The sequence below is a fragment of the Mytilus edulis genome, chromosome 4 (assembly GCF_963676685.1).
Source record: "Mytilus edulis chromosome 4, xbMytEdul2.2, whole genome shotgun sequence".
Classification (NCBI taxonomy): Eukaryota; Metazoa; Mollusca; class Bivalvia; order Mytilida; family Mytilidae; genus Mytilus; species Mytilus edulis.
Window position 1 is genome coordinate 45,778,722 of NC_092347.1, and position 7,169 is coordinate 45,785,890.

The 7,169-nt window shown below is 32.8% G+C and overlaps 1 pseudogene; it reads right to left on the minus strand.

Moving 5' to 3' along the window:
- Positions 1-2,106: 2,106 nt before the first annotated feature.
- LOC139519775 (toll-like receptor 1) lies at positions 2,107-4,649 on the minus strand (annotated as a pseudogene).
- Positions 4,650-7,169: the final 2,520 nt, after the last annotated feature.

A 7,169-nucleotide genomic window follows, 5' to 3' on the forward strand; every position in this document is an offset into this window, starting at 1 on the left:
AAGCGATTTTTCTGTGGAAAATCTTGTTAAAAAGGGTGACGGTACATAAACAAATTATTATCATTTTCACAAGTTGTCACGCAATTAACAAATGCAATCAGTACAATGGAATATATATGGATTAACCCAGAAATCGCTTTTTAAAGAAAAATGATAATATCCTTTTCATTTTAAATTCATTCGTGATTGATACAGGTAATGATTTCTGTAAACTTACCCAAATTATATCACATGAATTATTCCCCTTCGCAAAGCTTTCTTTATGCATTTTTTTGTAATTTTGAAAGAAACAAGCTTGATTTATGTTATCATCAATTGGTCAACGGCGGACGGTGTAAATAGTCTTTAAAAATGTAATAGCTAAACAGATAACTGCAAGGATACACTATTACAAAGTCCACAAGCAAATCATGTATTGCTTTTTAGGCATTTGATTTTAAATAAGACTGATGGAACAAAAATACAATTATTTTGCAGTCTACAAAAATCATCAGTACTATATTTATATTGTCTGATGAAAGATATTACACGTTATAGTTCCCTGGACAGTTCATAATATCACATAGACACGTATATACCTTCAAATTGCCGTTTTATTTTCTTCAAAATCACGACTGGTCATACAGTCAAAAAAATTGAAATCGCTTCTAGAATACAGTCAGTTGTAGACTGATCGTACAGTAATTTATTTTGGGAGCCTTAAGGAAAACATATTTTTTATGGGAAATACGAATATTCTACTTAAATACGAAAAGAATATTGAAACAGTATATATTTAACTGTAAACTGATGCAAATATTTGCAATCAAAGATTATTTGCTTTGTACTACGAGAGCAAAACTGTCCATCGATTTCACTTTTTTCTATCAAGGTGGTATGATGCACACGTATATTTTATGTTCTAGTGCATGTTTTTGTTACATTTACACATATTTATGATGCTATATATACCTTGCAGATGTTCAAAGCACTTTATAGATATAGGTGTAAACAAATGATGAGAAAAGTCACCGTAGGCAAAACCGTCCTGTTAGCCAGTTGGAAATCATCGCTTCGAAAATCGCGACTTCCGGATAGCGTACAGAATAGTATCTACACTGTGGATGTGTATGTGACTTAACGTAATGTAGTTGTTGCATTACATGATGTGTTTTTTTTTATTTCGTAATGATGATTTGTCTATTCTTTATATGGTTTTAACATTACGTAATGATGTTTCAAAATTTGACGATTTTACACTACTTGATGTGTTAGTTTCATTATTTGATGTGGTCTTGTCATTTTTTGATGTGGTCCTGTCATTCTTTGATGTGGTTATCCCATTACTTGATGGGGTAAAACCACGTGACCAATTCGGAAAACCCTGTTCTATTTTTAGATAAATTTCCATGTTGTATGTGCCTTGAATGCGTGTGGCCATCCATCTAGTGTTCAAATTTTAAAGTCCGGGTTACTGTTTGAGTTAAACTTTGAGTTAGTTTTCGGATTCAAGTCATGCTTAGAATTAAAGTTTTAGTTATCATTGAGTTTCGAGTTGGACTTTGAGTTTGAGTCACATTTAAAGGTAGAGTTCTAGTTACAACTTTGAATTTGAGTCACTTATTTAGGTAGAGTTTGAGTAAGATTTCGAGTTGAAATTAGAGCTATTTTATATGTCTTTTTGAGTTCGTAATTAAATTTTCTATCGCGGAACAAGGGCTTTTGCTCGGGCTTCCGCAAAGAGGGCTCCGGGATATGCGTACTAAATAAACAATGTTGCAGTATACAACACGCAACAAAGGAGATTTTCTCGTTGTTTTCTCTTTGACATATTCCTTTCTGAATTTTATTTTTCGAAACAGACACGACCAGATTGCCAGAAAATGTCTTTACATGGAGACCTTTCATCTTTTAGATGTATACCTTTACTTGAATGTTAAAAATGAATTATAACGCTGTTCATAAAATTAAAAAATGCTGTATTTACAATAATGGTAATGTAAAACGCAATCACATTTTTTGTAGAATTGTCTATAAGATAGTAATGTAATTTGGCTCTTCCATTTATATATATATATGCCATATAATGTGAAAAATATTATTGATTAATAAGTGAAAAACGCCACTTGGACTTTGAATATGAACATTTATTTCACAGTGAAACTATATACATAGACTCTCGTTCAGTTGGCTTGGTTTTTTTTTTTAAGAATCGACAAATCGAAATACGGTACATGTTTAAACGATAGAACTAAAAATGTCGTTGAGGCAATGAATCCAATCACAATATATTATGTCAATTTTAAATTCACACCAATTAACATCATCCAACTGACCAGCTAATATATATTCTTTAAATAGGGGCCTCGATGGCAGATGATCACGACTTCAATCTTACTTCCATAGGTTTGTCAGTTTGTTTACCAGAGATCAGTGGTTCTCTCCAAGCACTCCGGCTTTCTCAAACAATACAAACTGATCACCACGAAATAGTTAAAAAGGACTATAAGCGACGTTAAACAATAGTCGAACAACCTGTACATGTACATAGCTAATGCATGTAAACATTGGAAACAGATTCATTTGACCAAAAACAATCTTTTTACAAATATTGTTGAATAAACACGGATTCAAAGAATGTAACAGTTTATGATTCTACAGAACGGATACAGGAGGATGTTTCAATGGTTTCTTGACAGCTTTCATAATAGCAGACCAAAACAGATCTTCGCCTAATCCTTTTTGATATTGAAGATGTGGTGTTGTGTCAAGTAAAGACCTGATAGAAGTTGTCATGTGACTTGAATCTATTTGACTGTGCATTATAAGAATAAGTGCCTCTTTCCCATGGCGTCGTCTTCTTTCTTGTACAAAGTCAACTTCCCATTGACACCATTCACTTTTTGTAAAGTTATTCGACATAACAACAATAATTTTCCAACTTTTGCCGACATACTTAGCAATGTTGTCTATGATGGATTCTCCAATATCAAAATCTCGTTGGTGAACGCAAACTTTCAAACCATTTTCTTCTAGGCGATTAAGAAGATCATAATGGACCCATTGTCGATCGGAATCACAGTATATGACAAAAGCATCGTATTCACAGCTTTCGGAAGAATTAAATATGGCGTAGCCTTTTCTCTTCCATGCGTTGACACGAAGAAGATAGATAAAGTTCCGAATGTTTGCATTACAGCTAAATATAAGTACCAACACCAAAACAACAATAAAGAGAGATACAACAGTGACAATAACTATTATAAAGATCGGACTCCATCTTGAGCAATCAGCGTCTGTGGGCTTATAGTCTACGAGAAGAAGGTTTTTTTTATCTCTGGAAATACGCAAGAGTAGGATATTGGCCAACTCTTCAGTATTTTAGAAATATTTGAGGATCGCAAATAATCAACAAACCACTTTTGAGCACATGTACACCAGAATTGGTTAAACCCTATATTGAATGAATCCAACGATCTTAATAACTTGATCGGAAACGATGATTCATTAATAACTTGTATATTGTTTCCATCCAAATATAAATGCTTCAATGATGTAAGATTTTCGAAAACGTTTCGATTCCAGGTAACGATTTCGTTACCTTGTAGATTCAGGGTTTTTAAAAATGGCATCTTTAGAAATAATTTTTCCGGTAACCTCTTTATGTGTGTTGCTCGCAAATCCAGAACGGTCAAGTTTGACAATCTGGAAAATAGAAGCCTAAATATAACAGGACTGTTTGTTATATAGTTATTGGTTAAATCTAATTTTCGTAGATTCGGTAAGTGATTGAACAGTGCAGTCTTAAAGCGAAATCCGTTGTATGTAAGTTTTAACTCTTTCAAAGAGGGGCATGTAAAAGCCCTGAGTTCAATTTTGGACAGTTGGCACATCTCATTTATCCAGAGTTTTTTTAGATTTGAAAGACGGGAAAAAATGTTATTTTCTAAAATTATTATACGGTTTTTGTCCAATATAAGATCATGAAGGTTTTCTAAACAAATAAAAGACGTCGAAAGCAGTTTACGAATAAAGTTATCTGTCAGATCCAGGCGAAATAACTTGGGTACTAAAGACTCTTCTGTTCCATCGGCACAGAAATTTGGGATCTCAAATATGTAATTATCGGATAAAGTTAAATCAGTAACTGCGTGTAAACCACTCACATTTAGGATTACAAGCTCATTTTTACCAATATTAATCGTATGTATCCTAGTAAAATACGACAGTAAACTGCAATTAAAATTCCTGAATGTATTTCCGTTAAGAGATAGGTTTATTCAAAGTGTAGTTTTTTAAATTAGAAAAGAAGTCCACTGGAAGTGTGCTCCATGCATTGTTTATAAAACTCATATTGTTCATATGAAGTTTGTTTAAACTTCGGAATGACATTTTAAGCGTCGAAATATTTAATTTTCTTTCATGTGATATTTCTAAATGTCTGAGATCATTCAGTTCCTGAAATGCATCTGCAGTCAAGTCTTCTATAGAGTTGTTCGTGAACACCAAACTGGTTAAGTTATTGTTCGAAACATTTCGAAATGTGTCCATGTCGATATGAGATAGGAAATTGTTTTTCAGTTCAAGTTTAACCACGTAATTTGGTAGTCTTGGAATGTACCATAACAAGTTACATCTTGCGCTACGCTGTTTCCTATTACAGCTGCAGAAAATTTTCAAACATGGTGTATCACTCGTTTCTGTTATTATTAAACCAAAGGTATACCAAATAAAACAAAGAAAATACAAATGAAAATAATCCATGTCTTCTTCAACTATCACATGGACAATAAATATGTTGGCTAGATGAAATATATTTTAGCTATTTCCTTCCAAACCATCACACATGATTGAACACGTGCCATCATGTGTCATTCTCATACAGAGCAAACAATGCGTTACTTCCTCAAGGAAAGACTATCAATTGAATTAAAAATATATACAATTATTTGGGATAAAACAAAAACGAGGAAGAAATGTTGAACTAGATTTGTTATGTCGTGTTTTTAACAAATCTTCATACGAGGTTAGGGATAATATACATGTTATTTAATAATTATCAACACGAAAATTAATTTATAAAAAGTAATATCGAACACACAGATAATTATTTGATTGAAGATAAACAAAAGAATTCTCATCTATAGTTTTTCCACTTCCCTGAACGTCCGTTCATATATGTTTCAACCGTCAAGTGAACGTTTTAATAAATGACAAATCATCAGTGATGCCTGAGAACAATATGTTTGTAAACTCAAAACGTCGAAGATCTGGTAGAAATGAACAACACAAAAACGAACTAGCCTTTGCATTGCAATGCACTTGCTGAAAATGATACAACTAAATAAATGCGAAACCCATTATTCACATGTCAATGGAAAGAAAACAACGCCATAAGAATGAAGATAAAGCACAGCAGTATTGGTGGGACGGCATTTTGATTTGAATCGTATATTCTGAAACAGTCAACCGAATCATGATGGCGTCCGTAAAGGGATGACTATTTACACTGGACCCCATATTTAGATTAAAACAAGAATATGTACACGGAAGTCATTTTCTATGTTAAGCGAACCGTGAAATCGGGGTCAGAAATCTTAATTGGCAATAAAAATTAGAAAGATCTTATCATAAGGAACATGTGTACTATTTAGTAAGTTTCAAGTTGATAGAACTTCAACTTTCTCAAAAACTACCTTTACCAAAATATTTAACCTAAAGCGGGACAAACGGACAAACAGACGAACGAACGCATACACCAGAAACATAAAAATTGTGGGTAAGGGAGCTACCATTTGATTTTTATGGGGGGGGGGGGGGGGGGGCTAGGATGAAATTTGAAAAAAATAGGCAGGACAGGAGTTTTGAGTAAAAAAAAAGGCAGGATAAGACACTTGCAAAAAAAAAAAGTCAGGACGACAATTTAGGTAAAAAAAAGTCAGGATAAACTAAAAAAAAAAAAAGGCAGGACTGAACAGAGTGAAAAATAAAAAGGCAGGACAGAGATTACAGCTAAAAAAAATGCAGGACAAAAATTTTCATTTCGCTTGAAACTTGAAACTGAGGCCGCACATGTCCGTTATCGATAAAATAAAGAACGTCGTCGTAGGTAAAATAGTGAAATAGATTATCGTTGGTCATCTCATCTTCGATTGCCTTTCACTTTCGCCGTACCTGCTCAAGCGAGAAAACCAATCTCGTTGAGATGATCAACGATAACCTATAAGTATCCTTCAGTGATGATTAGTCCATAGGTCACTTAATAATTGTGTGACCAGGTTGTTTAATTTGAGAAACATTTTTAAAAAAAATAGTGGAAAGCAAGTTAAGGTTAAAACAATCTTGCATAGGAAAAATTGAGGTGATTTTTAAATTGTTTTTTTTTTCTTTCTTTTGGAGTAACACAGTGTAGTTTTCAATAGCTACAAAGGTAATGGTCATAACGGAATACGTGTTCAGAAAAAAGTGTATACACATTTATGTCTTCTTAAATGATACATCAAATGATAAAAATGAAATGTTTACAACACATTTCAAGACTAATCGGATACTACTTTCAATACATCTATTCAATAACATTACAAGTAACTAACTGTAATAAAAAAAAAGTGTCTTGAAAGTACTCTAAGTTAGAGTATTGTGCATGTTCGTGAACTAGGTTTAGTTTAGTGTACGGATTGGTAAGCGTAAAAAAAATAACACAGATAAAAAGCAAAGTATCTTTATTTTTCTACAAAGTTCTGAATACTTTACTTCGAATAAGACCCATAGGAGGGGTGATTTGAATTCAAATTTTGATTTTAAACTTTAAAACAAAACAAAAAACGGATTAATGGGACAAAAAAAAATAATAACGTGATAACAAAATTTTCAGAAAAATCTCTAAAGGCAACTGAAGAAAGAGATGGAAGGAAATACAAATTTTTTTTTTTTTTAAAGAATATGAAAAGGAACAGATTCAGACTTACAGATGGTTGTATTCAACGCAATAAAAAGGAACCGCCACGATGATCAGTCAGTCAGGGTGTGTTTCTTACAGCTAAGGAAGATTATATAGGTTAAAAAGATAGAAACATACTGTACACAATTGTTATAGGTACAGCTAAGGAAGATCGATATAGGTTAAAAGATAGAAACATACTGTACACAATTGTTATAGGTACAGCTAAGGAAGATGGTTTTCCATTTTT